A 21514-nucleotide genomic window follows, 5' to 3' on the forward strand; every position below is an offset into this window, starting at 1 on the left:
CTTCTGAACCATCTTGCCCTTGCCCTTGTCAGTGCGCTCACGACCCATCTAAATAGATGAAAGATAATGCCGAGATGAGCGAACGCATTGATTTTAAGAGATTTTCAAGAAAAAGAATTCTAATCATACCCTAAGCATGTAAGAGATGGAAAAATGACGATCATGCAAGGATTTGGATTATGATACAAGGGAATGGATCAATTTGCAGAGAATTTGAGCCTAATTTGAACAATTTGACGAAAAACAAGAAACTAAGGCAATATTGGATGATCTTTGACGAATTTAACAATTGAAGCTCAAAAATGATGAACATATACTCAATTGAAAGTCAATTGTCACAAATTTCAAGAATTTGACTCAGATTTGCATGAATTTGGATGGAATTTGCTTGAATTTGCTTGGATTTGCATGAATTTGACCAAAATTAGCACAAATCAATGAACATGTACTCAATTTATGATAATTGAGAGTCAATTGTCACAAATTTCAAGAATTTGACTCAGATTTGCATGAATTTGAATGGAATTTGCTTGAATTTGCCTGGATTTGCATGAATTTGACCAAATTTAGCATGAATCGATGAACATGTATTCAATTTATGTTACTGAGTGGGAATTCAAGCTAATGAGCCAAAGATTGCCTCAGATTTGATCGAGATTTGAAAGAAATTTGAATGAAATTTGCTGAATTTGATCTAGGGTTTTGCTTGTGTGAAATTTTGATTGAGGTTTGTGCTCACCACACCTTAACGGCTGTAGAGACCGGTGGTGAGGAAGGAATTCGTCGGAGATGATGGCCGGCGGCGCTGGATTGCAACGGCGTGGAAGAGATTTGCCGGCGCGGAGGAAGAGAGGTGGCGTCGGGAGCTCGGGCTGCGGTGGAGAGAGGAGGCGGCGCGGCGACGGCGGCGCTCAGGGCGGCGGTGTTCAGAGCGGCAGCGCGGAGAGGAGTCGCCGGCGTAGATGACGGTGAGTTCGAGCGGCAACGAGGGAGGCGGCGATGCGAGAAAGCAGAAGAACAGCGACGGCCGCCCGATGAATTGTTTTTATGACAGGCGGGGCCCGCTCAAATTTGTGAACGCTGGAAGATCCGCTGATGTAGGATTTTAATGCCGGAAGGACACCGGATCAAAATTCTAGGGACATATTTGACCTAGTTTGTAAGCGCCGGATAGTCCGGTGACTTGGCCACTGAACACCGGATACACGCCGGAACAAATTTTCCAGAGAGCACTTTAAACTGCCGAAGAAACATCTTCTGCACGCCGGACGTTCCTCTGAGGCATGTACTGAACGCCGGACCTTCCTGTGAATATCCTTTTGAGTTTGTTCTCATTAAATTGACCAGATAATCCGGTGATAATTTTGAGCAGATGCCGGATCATTCGGTGATAAAATGATGCGCTTAACTAAAATCTCTCACTGAGTCCAAAATTCAAACAAACCACTCAACAAAAACACATATTTGGACCAGTTTGAGTGAAATCTTTACTCTCTCAAACACTCATTTGCAAATATTTGCCAAAAGGCTTTACCATATATAATTTTTGAAATAGGCAACTAAGAACCAGGGAAAGAGGGAGAAAATTCCAAAGGAAATGTTTGAGTCACATTTTCTATGAACTTAAAGATTAAGACTTTAAATTCGATAGGGCATGACTCAATTGGTATTAAGCACTTATATCAGTTTAAGCACACTTATAGAGTTGTATGCTCACATCAAGAGTGAACAACCATGTCAAAGAGTGATATTCTCCTTTGTGATCTCTCTACCGCCAATGCTTATGCAATGCAAGATACATGCATTAAAGTAAGCATGAGTGCATATTATATGACATGTGAATGCGAAGCATAAAATTAATCTATCTTGTCATATTACTTCCCTTCTCAAGCTTCTTCATGGTGAACCCAACAACATGCCTTGAGAAAAACTAGAGACCCACCATCTCAAGCAAAACCCGTGTTCACCACTATCTTGAGAAGGTTAGACAAGGTCCTATTATGAATGCATCTACATGACAAGGAATCACATGACATTAGAAGAATCAATCACATTTAGTTCATTTCACAATCTACTAAAAGTGGCTTCATCTTGAGGTTTAGTGAAGATATCCGCCAATTGATCTTCCGATCAAACACTACTAAGAGAGATATCATTATTAGCCACATGGTCTCTTAGGAAGTGATGACGGATATCAATGTGCTTTGTGCGAGAGTGTTGAACGGGATTGTTAGCAATTTTTACGACACTCTCATTATCACAAAGGAGTGGAACCTTCTCTAGACGAACACCAAAGTCTAACAAGGTTTGCTTCATATAGAGGATTTGAGCACAACAAGCTCCGGCGGCAATGTATTCTGCTTCCGCTGTGGACAAGGCTACTGAGTTTTGCTTCTTAGAACTCCAAGAGACTAGGGATCGCCCTAGCAAATGGCACCCACCTGAAGTACTCTTGCGATCCACACGGCATTCGGCAAAGTCCGAATCCGAGTATCCAAGGAGTACGAAACTAGCGCCTTTCGGGTACCACAAGCCTATGCTAGGTGTATACTTTACGTATCTAAGGATTCTTTTTACCACGCTAAGATGAGATTCCTTAGGATTAGCTTGAAAACGGGCGCACATGCATACACTAAACATAATATCGGGCCTAAATGCGGTAAGGTAAAGGAGTGACCCAATCATAGGGCGATAGAGTTTTTGGTCAATTGATTTACCCGTTTCATCCAAGTCGAGATGTCCATTTGTAGGCATGGGGGTCTTGATTGGCTTGAACTCATCCATCTTAAACTTCTTGAGAATGTCCCTCATGTACTTCTCTTGATGGATGAATGTCCCTTCCTTCAATTGCTTGATTTGGAATCCAAGAAAGTAATTTAGCTCGCTAATCATCGACATCTCGAACTCCCTAGACATTATGTCACCAAATTCCTTGCAAAACTCTTTGTTAGTTGAACCAAATATTATATCATCAATATAAATTTGACACAAGAAAAGCTCATTGTCGATGATCTTTGTGAACAATATGGTGTCCACCCTCCCGATCTTGAATCCTTGGTTGATGAGGAAGTCACGTAGGCGTTCATACCAAGCTCGTGGGGCTTGCTTGAGTCCATAAAGCGCTTTGACCAACCTATAAACATGATTAGGATATCTAGGATCTTCGAAACCGGGGGGTTGTTCAACATATACGAGTTCATTAATAAGACCATTTAAGAATGCATTTTTCACATCCATTTGATAAAGTTTAATGTTATTATGTGAAGCAAATGCAAGAAGGATACGGATGGCTTCAAGCCTTGCCACGGGAGCGAATGTTTCGCCAAAATCCAAACCTTCAACTTGTGCAAAGCCTTGTGCGACAAGTCTTGCCTTGTTGCGTACCACCACACCATGTTCATCTTGCTTGTTGCAGAAGACCCACTTGGTTCCAATCACATTCTTGTCTCGAGGCCTTTCTTCAAGTATCCATACCTCATTGCGGGTGAAGTTGTTAAGTTCTTCTTGCATTGCCAACACCCAATCCGGATCCTTAAGAGCCTCATCTACATGTGTGGGTTCTGAACAAGAGACAAACGAGTAATGTTCACAAAATGAAGCACACTGACGTGAGCGAGTTTGTACTCCCTTAGATGGACTCCCAATGATCAAGTCAATCGAGTGATCTTGGAAATGTGTGTATGCTTCACTTGTGGTTGTTGAGGTGTATCTTGTGGTTGTTGAGGTGTATCTTGTGGTGGTCCAACATCTTGAGCTTGAGCTTGAGCTTTCTCTTGAGAGATATAGACGTCATGTGAAAGAAGTGGTTGATCATCCTTGTCTTCATCTTTATCAACTTGGGGTGCCATTGAGGTGTGCGGAATTGAAGTAGAGGGTACATCTTCATCATCCTCCTTAGGCTTGATATCCCCAATTGCCATATTCTTCATTGCATCTCTCAAGGGTTCATCACCTACATCATCACAAGAAATATCTTCTCCTTGGGAGCCATTAGATTCATCAAACTCCACATCACAAGTTTCTTCAACAAAACCGGTGGCATTGTTGAATACTCGATATGCTTTGGAGTTTGATGCATAGCCAACAAGGAAACCAATATCACAAAATTTTTCAAACTTGCCTAGGCGTTCCTTTTTCTTGTAGATGAAGCACTTACACCCGAACAACCGGAAGTAGGAGACATTGGGTTTTCTCCCAATGAGAAGCTCATATGGCGTCTTTTTCAATAGTCGGTGGAGGTAGACTCGGTTAGATGCATGACACGCCGTATTGATTGCTTCCGCCCAAAACTTCTCCAGCGTACCATACTCATCCAACATTGCTCTTGCAAGCGTGATCAAGGTCTTGTTCTTCCTCTCCATCATGCCATTTTGTTGAGGAGTGTAGGTTGATGAAAACTCATGCTTGATGCCTCTATCATCACAAAAATCTTCAATTTGAGTGTTCTTGAACTCCGTGCTATTGTCACTCCGGATCTTCACAAGTGTGGACTCAAACTCATTTTGAGCCCTCTTTGCGAACTTCTTGAAGATCTCAACGGTCTTGCCCTTGTCATCTAAAAATAAAGTCCAAGTGTATCTTGTATAATCATCAACAATGACAAGACAATATAGATTACCACCAAGACTTTTGTAGGTAGTTGGTCCAAAGAGGTCCATGTGTAGAAGTTCCAAGAGTCTTGATGTAGACATGATGGACTTGTATGGATGAGAACTTGCAACTTGTTTTCCCGCTTGGCAAGCACTACACAACTTGTCCTTCTTGAAAACCACATCCTTCAAACCAACCACCATTCCATTCTTGAATACCTTCTTGAGTTGGCTCATCCCAATGTGTGCAAGCCGACGATGCCAAAGCCAACCCATAGATGTCTTGGTGAAGAGGCATGTAGTCAAGCTAGCTTCATTAGAGGAAAAATCCACAAGATAGATATGCCCATGTCTAAAACCTTTGAATATTAGGTCATTATGCTTCTTACTAGTTATGACAACATCAACATCACTAAATAAGCATGTGAAGCCTAAATCACATAGTTGAGCTACGGAAAGCAAATTGAAGCTAAGTGACTCTACTAAAAGAACATTAGAAATAGAGAGATCTTTTGAGATAGCCACCTTACCCAAACCTACCACATTTGCCTTAGAGTTATCACCAAAGGTGACTTTGTCGTGATCACCCACTTCATCTTCTAGAGAGGTGAACATCGTTACATTACCGGTCATATGTTGTGTACATCCGCTATCAAGCACCCAATGTTTTTCACCGGTTTGGTAGTTCACCTACACACATGTGATCAAGCTTTTTGTTTAGGTACCCAACTAAGTTTGGTACCTTTTATGTGAGACACAAGAGATTTAGGCACCTAAAGTTGCCTAGGAAGTTTGCCCTTAGCTTGAGTTCCAATGAATTTTGCCATGATTTTACCATTTTTAAGCTTATGCAATAGAAAATGATGATCATTAAATGTAGACTTGTATTTAGAAGGCAAAATAGGAAGGGGTTTAGTAGGAATTGGACACTCCCTCGTGTGGTGTCCAGTGACTTGACAATGTTGACAATATGAACCAACTTCCTTGATGAAACAATTCTTGATCTCCGGTGTCTTCATTCCCCTTTTTACTGGGTTAGGGAAGCATCCAAGTCCTTTCTTGTTGTAGTATAAAGCATTCTTCATGAGAATTTCCTTGTGCTTGTACTCCCCCTTAGTCAACCGGGCTACACAAGACTTGAGACTTGCAACCTCACTTTCAAGCTCTTGCTCCCTTGCATGGTTAGTCTTAGAGGATGATGTAACATCACATGGTATATCAAGAAGATCATCAAAAGAGGTAGATGCATTGACCTTAACTACATCAATATCAACCAATTCATCCAAGCTACGATCAATGGCATCATAGGCATACTCAAGTTCTTGGTGTTTGTACATCAAGCCATCATGCTCAAGTTTTAGCTTGTAGTTACTAGCCTTAAGAGACTTGCTAGATGCAACTACTTCATCATGTTTCTCAAGCAAATTATTGTATTTAGCAAGCAACTCATCATGACTAGAACTAAGCATGTAATTAGCATTTTCAAGCGACTTGATTTTAGCCTTTTGCCTTTTGATAATAGTAGCATAGTCATTCATTAGCTTAGATAGATCATTAGGAGAAAGACCATCATCATCACTACTATCATCTTCCTCACTACTCACCTTGTTGTTACCTTTTGCCATGAGGCACATAGGTGGTGGAGGTAGAGGTGGATCCTCATTGACGATAGCGAGACCCGCGAAGTTGTTGTCATCATTATCACTTGAATCATCACTTGAGCTTTCATCGGAGACCCATTCAGCAACAATGTAGGCCTTACGTCCTCCACCCTTCTTGTTGAAGAGCTTCTTCTTCCTCTTGTCTTGATCCTTCTTCTTGTGCTTGTCCTCATTCTCACTTGCATCAAACTTCTTGGACTTGTTCTTGTTTCTCTTGTCAGGATGAGGGCAATCATATGAAATGTGACCAAGGTTACCACAATTGTAGCACTTCTTCTTGTCTCCGCCACCGAACTTGTCAAATTTCTTTGAGCAAAATTTGTTCTTCTTAGAATCATAGTTGTAGCCCTTGTTTTGAAACTTAGAGATCATCCTTGTGGTTCTTTTCATGAGAAGAGCAAGCTCAGTGTCGGAGTCATCATAATCATCTTCATCATTATCATCATCTTCATCGCTTTCACTTGATGATGGAAGCTTCATCTTCTTCTTCTTATTGTCAACCATCTTTGCTTTGAGAGCAAGGTTTTTCTTGGATGAAGACTCATGATCTCCAAACAAGAACATCTCATGAGCACATATCTTTCCCACGGCATCGGTGATGGTCATGTCATTGATGTCCCTTTCATGAAGAAGAGATTTGACAATATTGTATTGTGGCTTGGGAAGCACCATCAAGATCCTACGAATAATGTCTCCATCGGACAATTGGGTGAGTTCAAGGGAATTGATTTCTTCCACAAGCATGTTCATACGAGTATACATGTCATTGCATAATTCATTTGGAAACATCTTGAATTGATTTAGAGCATTCATAAGCACATGATATCTTTCCTCACGAATTCTCCTAGACCCTTCATGAATTTCACAAAGAGCGACCCAAATGTCATGAGCAAATTCTTTGCTTCTAACTCTAGAGAAAACTTCTTCACTAATTCCCTCAAATATAGCATTCTTAGCCTTAGCATTCCACCTAACTTCTTGTTCGGTAAAAGGTTGATCAAACCCAACAGAGGTGGCTTGCCAACACTCGGGGGAAATAGCCTCAAGATAGCTCGCAATGCGAACTTTCCAATAGGCAAAGTTCTTTCTCTCGAACCTTGGCATGCTACTTCCGCTCCCCGGGGCCATTTCTCTAGGATTTTAAGCCTATCAAGAGCACGAGGCTTTGATACCAATTGAAAGGATCGAATGGTCCAAGGGGCGGGGGTGAATTGGGCGCTAATTAAAACTTCTACCGCTTAAACAAATAAAACCTTAGCCTAGATAAAAAAGAATGCGACTACGTGATTTAAACTAGGACAAAGCAACTAAACAAGCAAGATGGCCAAGAGAGAGAATTTTAAAGAAGGACTCGCAATAGCAAAGATACTCAAAGTAAAATGCGGGAAAGTAAATAGTTGGAGAAGAGAACACCGATTTTTTCCCAAGGTTTTGAGAAGTTGGCACTTCCCCCTAGTCCTCGTTGGAGCATCCACCAAGGATGTAGATCCCCCTTGAGTCACCAAGACTCAAGTGCTCCCTCTTGATTGCCCCTTCTCCATCTCCGGATTGGCGGGCATCAAACCAAGTACATCATCTCTTCCTGGGGCTCTCACAAGTCCTCCAAGAGCTCACCGGGAGAACCTCCGATCACCAAGACCATCTAGGTGTTGCCAACCACCAAGAGTAACAAGCCTCAAGCTTCACTTGACAAAGACCAAGCCTAGGCAACAGCTAGATGCACACTTGTTACTCTTCAAGCACTTAAAGAAGTCCCTAATCTTCAACTAAGAACTTGGAATTAACACAAGTGCTCTCTCTTGCTTCTAAATGACACACCAAGTGTATGAGCTGCTACAGGGTCGCAAGAGGTCCTGAGAAGTCCAAATGAGTGGGTATTTATAGGCTAAGGATCAAGAATTAGCCGTTACCTAACAACCCAGAATTTTTCTTAACGCCAGAAGTTCTGGTGGAATAACTCACTTCACATCGGAATATCCGGTGCTAATGCCCCTGACAAAATAGCCGTTAACTATTCCATTAGCCGTTAAAGCTCCGGCGTTTAATCAGGACTTACGCCGGATCATCCGGCGCATTGAAACGGGCCAGATGATAGTTTGCAACCTCTCTGTATAAAATCATCCGGTTATGACTCTTTGCTACGCCGGACCATCCGGTGTGTAGACTTAATCCGAGACTTCACTGCGAATATTTCTCCGGTGATCTCACCACTCGAACGCCGAACTATCCGGCGTGGTCTTCAACAAATTTTCAAGTCAGAACTCTTAGGAAATTGCTCCGGTGAGATCACTCTTTCTACAGAGGATCATCCGGTGAGTTGAATTTTTGCTGAATTTATCTAATTCAAAGCCGTCTTGAGTTCTAACTTCTTGGATACTGAACCAAAAGCTTTTATGGCCAACCTAGCAATAGAAAGCCACAAGTGTGCATCAACTATGTCTAGACTCACCTAGGTCAAGCTACAACTCTTAACCCCTCTTTATAGTACGGTCAAAAGACTAAAAAGAAATAGAACCTATACTACTCTAAGTGTCCTTCATCTCCTTGTGACACTTAGAACTAGAAGATCCTTATCCTTCATGTACCGGTCATTTGATCGTCCATATAAGCTCTTTAAAGGGCAAGAGTATCAAGACATCATTGTCAATTATGTTTTTCTTTTTCTTTTATACTGTTCAAAGCGCATACGTTAGTCACAATGATACGGTTGTCATTAATCACCGAAACTCTTACCTCTTACCTAGGGGCCTAGATGCTACAACCTACCACTTGGGTATTTGTTTCCCTCCATGAATGTTCTACTCTCTTTGAGCATTACATCGTTAGAAACTATGACCAACAACCCTACGGTGACCTATGTGCAATTATCAATGGATCCTCCTTGTCATCCAGCCAGATATTAGCAAGATCGTTGTCTACAACTCACAAAATAATCTAAAAGAAACCTCCCAACCCATCATTGACTTGCTACAAAGGTAAAATCCAACCATTTCGTTATTGCTATTGTAATATTTGATTTGATTGAATCTAAGTCTACTTACGGTAATAATCATACACATGCAGAGTATACCTACGATACATCAAGACGAGTGTTAGACACCGGCTATTCACGAAAGAATGGATAATCCGGTATGACTTTTCTTGTAGGAAGCAGGGCCCGAGCAATAATTTATGTGGCTTTTATGTAATGGAATTCATGCACGGATTCAACAGAGACGCATCGCTCGCAGTGGCCGATGCTAAGGTAGGCGGCATACATATTGATGACTAATTTTCAGGTCTAATACGTGTTCATAAGGATTCATTTATTCAATTCTTGAAATTGCAGCTCCTCAAGTTGTCCAGAGAGCGTCTCATGCCTATTGAAATCAACGCACTTCAAGAACAACTTGTCGGGTTCATCAATGACCAAATCATCAGTCCAACTGGTGAGTTCCATGAAATTGGCTCCTCTCTCTCGTTACCTTCATCCAACAAGAAAGGGTAGAGTTCAGACCCTTCGATTAACAAGAAACCTTAAACTCTTTATCATTGTTGTAATGAAACTTAACATGTATACGATATATATATACTGTGACGAGACATGATGTTTTATGACTTAAATTTATATGAGCTTAGGTATATATGCTGCGATGAAACTTGACGTCTCATAAATTAAATTTATATGTACGTGTCTATAAATATATTGTATACTATCGATGGCAACGGCCAAAATTTGAAAATGGGCATGGTATTGGCGGCAACCACCATATTTTAAAAAGGGTGGGAAATACCTATCAGTGCCGGTTTATATTACCAACTGGCACTGATAGTAGTACACATATCAGTGCTAGTTGGTAATATAAACCGGCACTGATAGGTGTACTATTAGTGTCAGTTGGATCCACGAACCGACACTGATAGTGATTTTCAGTGCCAGTTCCATACCCGGCATTGATAGTCAGTGACTATCAATGCCAATTAATCAGTGGTGGTTCAAAACCCGCCATTAATGGTGATTTTGAACCGCCACTGATGAGGGTTTCTATAGTAGTGCAAGGAAATCATGGTTAATCGGCTTAAAAGGAGGACAACCAATTGTTTTTTCAGTAACAAAGATGAAGTTGTAGTACAAGAAAAAGAAGCCCCAAGAGAATTATTGATGTTTTTATAGAAGTTCCGCACAACGTACAACAGAAGATGAAAAATGTAGATTGTATTTTTGTGTATTGAGCAAATTTAATCTTTACATTATGAATACTTGATGTAAGTAGTGAAATTTTGGAGACAAATACACTAAAACACTATATTTTTCTACTATGCGTATATATAAATATAGTAGAAAAATGTTAATCATGTTTGTCTGCCCTCCCTAGGTCAATATTTTGGTTCCACCACTGAGAAGAGACGGTTTCTAGAGTTCTAAAAGAAAGAAGAATGGGTAGCTCTCTGAAGCGTGTTTTTTTTTGCATTGCTCAAAGTAGAAAATATGTTATGTAATATTGGTCATGAAATATTTGTGTTTGAAAAAGTTGTGTACTATTCAAGACCCATTACAATAGAAGATGCATGTGAGAATCATCCAAACCACACTAAGCTTAATCGAATATGCCAGCCGGCTATAAAGATGAGAGATAGCACACAAGTCATACAACGTGCCATGTGCTAACCCACATCTAAAGTCATCCATCGCAGCCTACTCGATTAAAATGGGAGCAATTCAGGAAGTCATGATATGTGCTTATAATTCCCAAGATCACAACACATATCTTTACAACAAGCATATCATCTCAAGACATAATAAAGAGTAAGTATTTAACTCAACTTACGTCTCTTAGATAATATTACAAGTTCACCAACTAAGCAACACAATCTGAATTTTAAGGGTTGAGAGTTAAAATAACAAGTCCAAGCTCTCAACTAGACATTAACATGCTAGAGAAATATATTACAAGAATAAGTTCATCATCTAGCAACTAATCGTCTACGCACATCAGGACAAAAGTCAAAACCGGCTCCATTGCCCTAAGACACCACCGGGGTTAGCTTGAGTAGAACAGCACTACTCTTGCCCATCGCTGACATCGACAGGCACAAAGTATCACCATCAGTATGAAGGTACTCGCAAGACTTATGTAATATTCCCGGCTCGAAGGATCATGCATTTGGAAGTAGCAAGAATAGGCCACAAGGTTAATTGTTTTAAGTGAATAGCAATTTAATCTACAATTAATTATGAACAACTAGAATTGATCAATATATACACTATCTCCACATGACCTTAAGTGAACAACATAAACATGATCATCTCATCATAGAACATAAAAGAACCAACTGATATCATCCCACATACATCCATGCCATAAATACCGAACAGAACTCTACGATTGATGTGGATGGACATTAAGCATGCTCATGACCAAGAGCGTGGCTATTCGAATAGTTCTTACACTCTGTAGGGGAGTACATTTTTACTCACACGACAAGTGACCATCCTCCATGCAACTCGTCGGTTGCAAGCGGCGATTCACATGACAATCGTTCATGTACTCATCCTGAACATTTGTTCTCATGCCCATACGTGCAAAGGCCACCTAGGTCCACTTCTAGAGCAACCCGAAGCGCCTCTACAAGCCCACCCACTCACACCACAAACATATGAGTCAAATGAATATGGCAACTTACACTACTTGGCTCATCTTTACCATTGGCTCATCTTTACAATATTCGGATATGTGGAAAGTACGTAAAGTGCTTAAGCCAATGGCACCAATGATCGGTGCTTAATCGATTCAAGCGGGTCTATGGTGTCCAGATCCCTCTCCCGAACTACCCCTAACACCTACCCAAATCTCGTATCAACCTCACAATACTCATCGTCTAAAAGGACAATGATGTCTCCTAGAGAGGGGATATGCATTTTTGAAAACTACATCCCCTTATTCAATAGTTGGTCTAAACTTGTAGCAGAAATAAACTAACAGATTTTTCAAAAGTGAAGAACATAAATATGCTATGCTCAACTAGTGCACAATCACCCTAAACAAATGTGAAGGTTACAACTCTAGGGTGACAAAGATTATTCAAATCTAGCATGATATGCAAGAAACTCTAATCGGAAGGTCCAATCCTACTAATCAGATGTTCCGATACTATTCATCATATGTTTTGTACTGTTTATCAAATGTTCTGTACTGTTCATCGGATGTTATGATATATTTAAAAATAGGTAGATTGAATATCACAAAATTAACTCAAAGCACATACAAATAAGAATGCAAACAATTAAATCAATGTAATACACAATAGTAAGGAAATACGGAGACAAATAATTTGTTACCGAAGTTCAGATATCCACCGATATCCTATATCTCCATTGAGAGAGCTCGATCACACTTAACCTGGGTCTCTTTCAATCCTTTTCCTCACCAAGTTGCACACATGCACTCCTCGTCTCCACTATGACCAACTCTTCCTCCACTACGGATATGGTGAATTCTGCTACCACTTCCGAGCCTCCTCACAATCTTTACTTGAGGAGATTGCTGGCAATCCACCACCAAGTCGTCTCGGAGATGGTGGTATCCAAGAGAACAAACTCCCGAACTCGTGCATGATGAACGCTGAGTGCTCAAACACACGCAACTAATGCGCCAACCGTTGGCTACCAAAGTACCACACCTCTCTCTCTACTCACTAAGCCACAGAGGTCTTGGATATCACAAAGCAATCCTAAAGAGAGAAGGGGAGCACTCAAAGGTAGAACACCAAGTTCCAACACCTCTCAATCCTTTGCAACCACTAGAAAAACACCTTCAAACCCCTCCAAAGACTTTCCCCCATGCAAGGAAGCAAATGGGTATAAATACCCCAACTCTATAAACTAGCCATTGGACAGACTTTAAATTGATCGGACCTTCCGATCCCCAGATCGGAACATCCAATTCTTCGAATCCCATTGGTCTGATCTGGTAAAAATAACACATTGGAACATCCAATCCAAAAACCAACTCAAACCCACGAACCCTATTATTTCTGAAAATTAGAGGTTCAGACACATTGGAACTTCCGAAATCCCATCGGAACATCCAAAATCAGCAGAGCTGACCCTCTGAAAAAGACCAATAACTTTTGACCCGATGTCTGATTTTGGTGATCTCAGACTTTATGGAAAGCTTCTTCAAAGTGCTACACATCCCTACTAAATTCATATCTTAAGACATTAGATCAAAACTAGGAACACTCCAAAAGCCGATTTGGACACATCGGAACATTCGATGTATAAATCAGAACATCTGATCCAAAAAATCTCAAACTCAAGAACCCCATGTTTCTAAAAATCAAAGGTTCTGACACATCGTAACTCCCAAAATCACATCAGAATATTTGATATCAACACAACTGACCCTCTGAAAATGTCAATACCTTTTGAACCCGATGTCCGATTTCGGTGATCTCAGACTCCATGGAAAGCTTATTCAAAGGGTTACACATCCCTACTAAATTCATGATCTCAACTATATTGGATAAAAAATAGAAACACTTCGAAAGCCGATTTGGACACTTCCACCTCTTTTTACAAAGCTTACTCCCCTAGATTAAACTAGGTACCACATGGAACATATCAAACACCACTAAGGTATTGCCACAATCACTTTTCGCCACTAAGACTAACAACAACAAAGAGTTAAATATAAAGCACATTTAAGATACCCAGACTCTTAAAACAAACTCTTAACACAAATTCATCCCGCACTAAGCACATGGTTTGAGCACTCAGCACAACAATGGAGCAATGGTTTCGGCTGCTCCTCTTGATAGTACAGTTATTGATCCTATAACCCGATCTTCCACCAAACTCCTTGAGACCGGTAAAACTAGAAAACTGATTCTAGTTATACCTTTGCCTTGAGCAATCCCATTGAACTTGACGAACACATCATCCAAGCCCTGTATCTTCTCGTAGCTCTTCAAGGCCCATCATCAACTCATCTTCTCTTGATGACGATGATCATCCTCTCTTCCATCTTGATCTTCACTTGATCTCCTACGAATCTTTCATGCTTAAAAATGCCGCGAGATTCTTCACACGAGATCCTTCAAAAAAAAGAACATAAAATTTTTTCTAAGAATAAGAAAAGAGTATAAATGGAGAATCCACTTCAGATAACCACGTCTCTGCTAGGCAGCATGTGGAATGGCCGAGAGCGGACCAAATGGATATATAATCCAAGCCGAGAGTGGAGTTACGTGAACAGCCGTCTGATGGAAAACAACTTTCACGTTCGGTTCAGAGAGCACTTTTTTCGTTGAGAATAAGTCCTTTCATTTCCACCAATTTCAAGTCCTTATTATGATTCCTTTTATGAGGAAAAATAGCACTAGAAATTTGTGCCGTTAGTCTCAGCTAGAACAGAGGTTTAGCATCGACTAAATTTCGTATTCCGTACATTAGGAAGGTGATCTGAACTTTCATCATAGCCTTGAACCTAAGAGAGCAATGCGAACAGTTCAAGAGGTCGCAAATCAAACCCTTAGTTCAGTTCCGAGTTTCATAAGTACTATCGGTCAATCATATCATTTTCTAGACGAAATGGGGTGTAGGCAGCACGTTCATTGGAGCTGTTGGGAAGAACACCGGCCAATTTTTGCAATGAAGCTTAATGAATCTCTCTTGATAGCTTCCCATGCACAAAGCATAGGAGACTTCACTCTTTGCGTCATCTTCATTTGGTTCACCACCAAGGCATGAACCGCAAGCATCAAGCATATAAGTTGTCCACTAAGCTTATCTTTATCTTGCTCTTCTAACTTAGAATATTGAATATCTCAATTCAATTGATGCCTTCTATAGCGAAAATGGCCCTATTAGGCCATGATTGTGATTTTGGTGATTAATGATAACATAGTCAATGGGACTAATATTTTGTCAAAAATATATGTTAGTAGGTCTCATGGATGCAATACATGAAGAAGCTACCGTAGTCGGGACAAAGTTTGGTCGAATTGAAGAAGTCCTAGGAATATTTGCCTCACCGGATAGTCCGGTGCTATGGATGTTGTGCTCACCTGAGCATATTTGACAAAGGGGGAGTGAGGCATGAAGACCTCACTGGAAAGTCTGGTGATTAGCAAGTCTGCTCACCGGAGCAATTCTTCCAAAAAAGGGTGTCATGCTAAAGAATGAAGGCTAAGTCTCACTGGATAGTCCGATGATCAAAGCATGGCAACACCAGAGTGTTTCTGTCTAGAAGGTAGAATGGAACAACCCACCGGATAGTCTAGTGATCAAAAGAAGATACACACTGGAGCATTTCCAAAAGAGAAGGTTGCAGCCATGGAAGATCGAAGATCAACACACCGGAAGGTCCGATGATGAAGCAAGGCTACACCAAAAAATTACACCGTACAATGAACAGTGCAAATAGGCAGAACAAAGTTCAAGGCATCGAATAGTCTGGTGATGAAGTGATGTGCACTAGATCAATACACCAGAGCAATTTACACAGAGACGAAGGGAAGGCTCGGATGGCTCAGGATAACTCATCGAATAGTCTGTTGATGGAGATGAAGTATACACCGGAGTGTCTGATGTTCACAGAGGATTGAGTGGGGTTCTAATGGCTAGTTTGTGAGAGTGTACTCACTAGATGATCCGGTGTTAGTACTATTGTTCTCACCGGATCATCCGGTGTTAACAACTTTTCAAAGTCATTAGGTTAATAGCTAGTGCATGGGTTTGAGGCTATAAATACCCCTCCGCTCAGTATTTGAAGTTTTGGGGTGCTGCTAGAGTCTAGAGAAGTTCATGTACACCTGGGAAGACATCCAAAGCCACCAAAGTGCTCAAAGTGATCATTCAAGGTGATTAAGCACACCATTAAAGACTGACTAATGCTTATAGGCCTAGAGAGAGTGATGCTAGGTGATTGCTGCTTAGAGAGTGGATCAAGGAGTGATCCAACCTTGTACCAAGTGGTATGCTGGCACCTTGGAGTCTTGGTGACTTATCGGTAAGCTTGTTGATCCTCCGACTTGATGTGGAGCGGTGGCAAGGTGATTGTGCGGTGACACAAAGACCCTGACCTTGGTGGCTCAAGCTTCGAAGTGATCACGGCAGCAAAGAGAGGCTAGTGGTGAGACCTTGCCTTGGTGGCTAGGTGGCTCATCATGGTAGAGTCCTTGTCTTTGTGACTCGGTGGCTCAAGAGTCATGACCGAGTACCTACCGGAAGCATATCTTTTGTGGAGCTCCAACGTGGACTAGGGGTGTCATTCATGCCATCGATACAACAGGAAAATTCCCTTGTGCAATTTTCCTTCTTAGATAGGTTCCAAGTGCTTTGACCGGTTGAGTAGACACACTAGAGAAACCTAGAGCTCATTTAGATAGAAATGAATATAGGTTTATCTTGTATTGTTTTTGGAGCCAAAACAGTTCTAAGTGTCCTAATTCACCCCCCTCTTAGGACGTCACCGATCCCTTCAATTGGTATTAGAGCTAGGGCTCACATCTAACTCTACAATTTGTAATAGAGCTTCACACCTTTCACAAGATTTCGCCAATTCAAGTGGCATTTGAGCCTTAGTCTCATTGTGATCGGCTAGGCTTCACCGCTGTAGTGAAAAATAGCCCGATTAGGCTATGATTGTGATTTTGGTGATTAACGACAACATAGTTGTTGGTGCAAGAGTTCGTCTTGCCCCAGCAAGTACGGCGACAGTTTCTTCTAAGGAGGAGACTTAAGCTTGGAGATGAAGTTTAAGAGGAAGGAACACCACAAATGTATTGATGGTAGAAAAAATGCATCGCTCTAGGAGGAGTATCACAACGTGACTTGGTGTGTTTCCACCTTTGTGTCTTGTTTAGCTGTCTTGCCCATCCTCTACCCAGAGGACCATGGCCTCCTATTTATAATGCATGCGTAGTTGGCGTATAAGTTATCATAATGTACAAATATCCAGGATCTGACCGAATTACTGGGCCTTATCCCGGATAACTACCTTCTACCCTCTTGGGGAGATAAATATCCATCGTGGTAATTATCATGGTGCCTGCCCCTAAAGGGGGCGAGTCGGTCACCGATTGTGGCCCGGCGCCACATTGTCAGGGGTGTTAGGATAACCTCTATCATGCCAGGGTGTCAGACCAGCGTCCACTAGCCTGGGTATTTAATGCCGGTCACCTCATCACAGGCAAAGTACGACCGGTGCTTCCCTATTGGCAGATCTTTCCTGAGGCCTGATGACTCACCCAGTAGCCTCCAGGAAGCCAGCCCGGGCAGCGGGAGGTTGAGGCCTCGGGAGACCGAGCCTTTGGGAGGCTGAGCCTCCGGGAGGCGGGACTCTGGAAAGTTGGGGCTTCGGGAGGTCGAGGCCTCGGGAGACCAAGCCTTTGGGAGGCTGAGCCTTCGGGAGGCATGGCTCTGGAAGGCCGGTGCTTTGGAAGGCGGAAGCTTTGGGAGACCGAGCTTTGGGAGGCTGAGTCTTCAGGAGGCAGGGCTCCAGAAGGCCGGAGCTTCGGAAGGCAGAGGCTTTGAGAGGCCAAGCCTTTGGGAGATCGGGCTGATTATGCCAAAGGGCCGTTAGGGGTCCTTGATAATGACCCCCAATAGTAGCCCCTCGCGAGGGCGGCCAGCGGAGCGTTCGGGCCCGCGGTTCATTCGGAGCAGCCTCCGACGGTCCCTAGCTTGTGGTTGATGGCTCGTGGTCCAAGTATTGCTTGGCTTGTCCGGGACAGTTTGACCCGGGTGACAAAATGACATGCTGGATGACGTCAACGACAGGGGGCATTGAATGCGCCCTGGGGAAAGGTGCGGTCCTTCCCTATCAAGCGGGCGTGGGACACATGTCGTCTTGCCGTTGGGGGGTCAAGGGAGTCGGTTTTGCCCCCCCCCCCCCATGATTTCGGCCTGGCAGGAGAAAGGACGGAGCGTGCGCCCGCCGCCTAGGGGGACAAGTTGCTCCCTATTTGTAGCAGGAGGGGGATTGCCTAGAGTGACCTTTTCGCCAACTCCTCGTTCTCATCTGCCTTTGTCTTCGGCGTCTTTTGCTCTGCGTGAGTCATCCTTTGATCCCTGCTCCTCTCTCTCTCGCGTAATCTAGTGCCTTTCACCATCCTCCTGTGGTTCGTATGGATGGCTTTAGAACCCCAAGTGAAGCTGGAACCCAGGCGGCGGGGGAGATTGCTGGAGTAGCCACGGTGGGGGACCCTCTGGTGGCGCCGACTTTTGCGTCGCTGATGGGGCCACCGCCAGGAGTGGAGCTCTGGCGTGCCAGCAAAAGTCACTCCCAGCAAACCACCACGCTGGGGGCGTCTGTCATCGGTGACGAGGAGCTTGACCGGATGGTTAGGGAGGGGAAGATTCCCTCCTGAGCTGTCGCTTTGCCTCCACTGGGCGAGGAGGTCTCGAAGCCCCTGGTCCATGAGGTCATGGTGTTTGAGGCCTTCTTCGAGATGGGCCTAGGTTTTCCCTCGGTGCTATTGGTCGAGGACGTGCTCCGCCACTTCTACATGGAGCTTCTGCAGCTCCACACCAATGCCATTGCCCGTTTGGCCACCTTTGAGTGGGCCATGCGGGCGGAGGGGTGCGAAGGGAGGGTGGATTTCTTTGCGGCCCTCCACTTTGCCAGCTGCCAGCCTCAGCTGATCAAGGTCGAGGGGACGAAGAGGCCCCTTAGCTTCGGGAGTGTCAACTTCCAGATACAGTCGCAGTATAGCGATGCCTTCCCGGCGAAGGCCATTAGTGGTCAGTGGTATACCGGCTGGTTGCAGCGGTGGTTCTACTACAAAGTCGGCCCTGCATCGCCCCTTCGTTCCATGAACTAGGATATTGCGTATGTTTCAGAGCCAGAGACGGGGATTACGGATGACTAGTTCACCTCACGGCTGGCCCTTCTCTGGAGGGTGGCCAAAAAGATGAGCATGCGTGACCTCATGGAGGAGTTCACCATGTTGCGCATTTGGCCCCTTCAAATGGGTTGGAACTGCGTCTTTGAGCAATGTACGGAAGAGTGGTTGAAGGTGTATTCCGGCCCACCCATCAGTGTGGGTGAGTTCCCCTTGTAGTTTGGTTTTTGATCTGCCGATGTGAGTCATCTATTTTCTTCCAGAGAGCTGCTTCCTGCTGGAGCGTGCGGCGGAGATCGTGGAGGTGATCCTGGGCCCCCTACTCTCGCGGAGTGGGAGCGACGGGTGGCCTTGGCACGGAGCTGGGAACGGTACAACCGTGTTTGCTTTTACCTCAGCGTGGGGGCTCCGGCATGGCGGGATCCTCCAAAGCCTAGGGCTGCTGGAAAACAAGCACGTGCAGCCCCCCCACCCCCAATTCGTGCGAGGACGCTCCAGGCCAGCGGCCTTCCGCCTCCGGAGGATCGCATACTGGTTCAGCGGCCGAGTTGTCGGAGGTGCCCCTGGTTCTCTAGAAGCGCCTGAGGCAGATTGGGAGCATGAGCGACCAGTCCAGAGGCGAGGGCCAGGGTGGCGGCGATGACCGGGGGAAGGGCCGGGCCTCCATGGATATTGCGGGTCATGGCCAGAGCTGACAGAGAGGCATGGCCTCCATGGACTACGACTTCTGTATCGTCGACACAGACGTTGAGGATGTTACGGGCCCTCCTATAAGAGGTTTGGAGGAACTAGGTGTGATTTGCTTCGTCAACCATATCATGTTTTGGTCATGCGCCGGGATCTTGATTTGTGTTTCTTTTTTGTAGCGACCCTCGAGGTGGATGCGTCCTTGACTCTACCCCCCCCCCCCGAGGCCCTAGAGGCCTAGAAGGGAGAGGGGACTCCTCTGGAGGGGTCTCTGAAAGTCTTTGATGTCGACTAGAGGGAGGGTGAATAGTCATTCTGAAATTTAAAACTCAGCAGCGGATTAGACAGTGTCTGGAGACTCTGGCTCAATCCGGATACTCCGGGTTCTGGAGTATCCGAGTTCACCTGGATTATCCAAACTATACAGGAACTCGAAATCAAAGTAATTTAACCTAATCTACTTGGATCTACGAGCTACCATTGTATCTCTAAGATGGATATGTTCTTCTCAACAATAATCTTGCACTCAAATACTCGCAAGCAACAATATTGAGGCAAATCCTCAAATAACAATTTGAATGAATAACTTGCAAGAAATTAAATGGAGACAAGATTTGTTTCCGAAGTTCAGCCACCTCACAAAGAAGTGCCTGCGTCTCCATTGAGGCGCTCATAAAGAGCCGGGTCTTTTTCAACCCTATCCTTACCCAAGCGACCACAAAAATTGAGCTAGGGTTCTTACTCAATTCGTGGGTGATACAAACTCCCTGTGGCACTCCACAACGATTGGGTGCTCTACGGGTGACCTCTTGCGGTTTAGAAGCACAAAGCTTCAAGAGAAAAAGATTGCAAATCGCAGCTTGGCAAGAACTCAAAATGCTCAAAGATTTTCTTGTTGCTCTCTTGCTCCAAATCTCACTCCCCAAACCAAACTCACAAATCTTTGCAAATATTGGGCACTAGAGGGGTTTGGGAGGGCTATTGAATGCTCTAGAGAGTGTGTATGCACTGGTGGTTCAGCAGCTTTAAATGAGAGGGGGTGAAGAGGTATTTATACCCTTCCCCCAAAAACTAGTCATTATTGTGCTATTCAGACAGACTCGGAGTATCCGGGTTCACCCAGAGTCTCCAGGTAGCACAGAAACTCACGCACCTAACCGGTCAGAACTAGCTGTTACACTGACCTGGAGTATCTGGGTTCACCCAGAGTTTTTGAGTAACACTTTGAGAAAAATCGGCTAGAACACTAGTTCAGAGAATGCCCGGAAGATCCGGAAGCATCAGGGCTCGGAGACTTCGACCAACTTGGAGACTCCAGCTAAAAAACCTTGGCTAACCGAGAGCCTTCCTTAGAGTCTCACTCGGAGACTTCGGGACTTAACAGCATCCGGAGTTTCCGGACTAACTCGGAGACTCCGGGCTTAAAAATCAAAGCAAAACCGAGAGCTCTTCTCGGAATCTCTCTCAGAGGCTCTGAAACATTTTCACAGTCTGAAGTATCCAAGCTATCCCGGAGACTTCGGGCTCAGAATTAAAGTCAAACCAAGAGCTTTTCATGGAGTCTCACTCGGAGACTCCAGAACACCTAACAGAGTCCGGAGTTTCCGGACCAACCCGGAGACTCCGGAACCAGACAACTCTGCCCTATTTTCCCGGTGTTCGTGAGTGTTGGTGTCTCTCAAAAATTGGTTTTCACAAAAAGCTTTGAGCACTGGGACACTACCAAGACTACAAAAAGCATCCCTCTTA

Source organism: Phragmites australis, chromosome 17 (genome assembly GCF_958298935.1).
Source record: "Phragmites australis chromosome 17, lpPhrAust1.1, whole genome shotgun sequence".
NCBI classification, from domain to species: Eukaryota; Viridiplantae; Streptophyta; class Magnoliopsida; order Poales; family Poaceae; genus Phragmites; species Phragmites australis.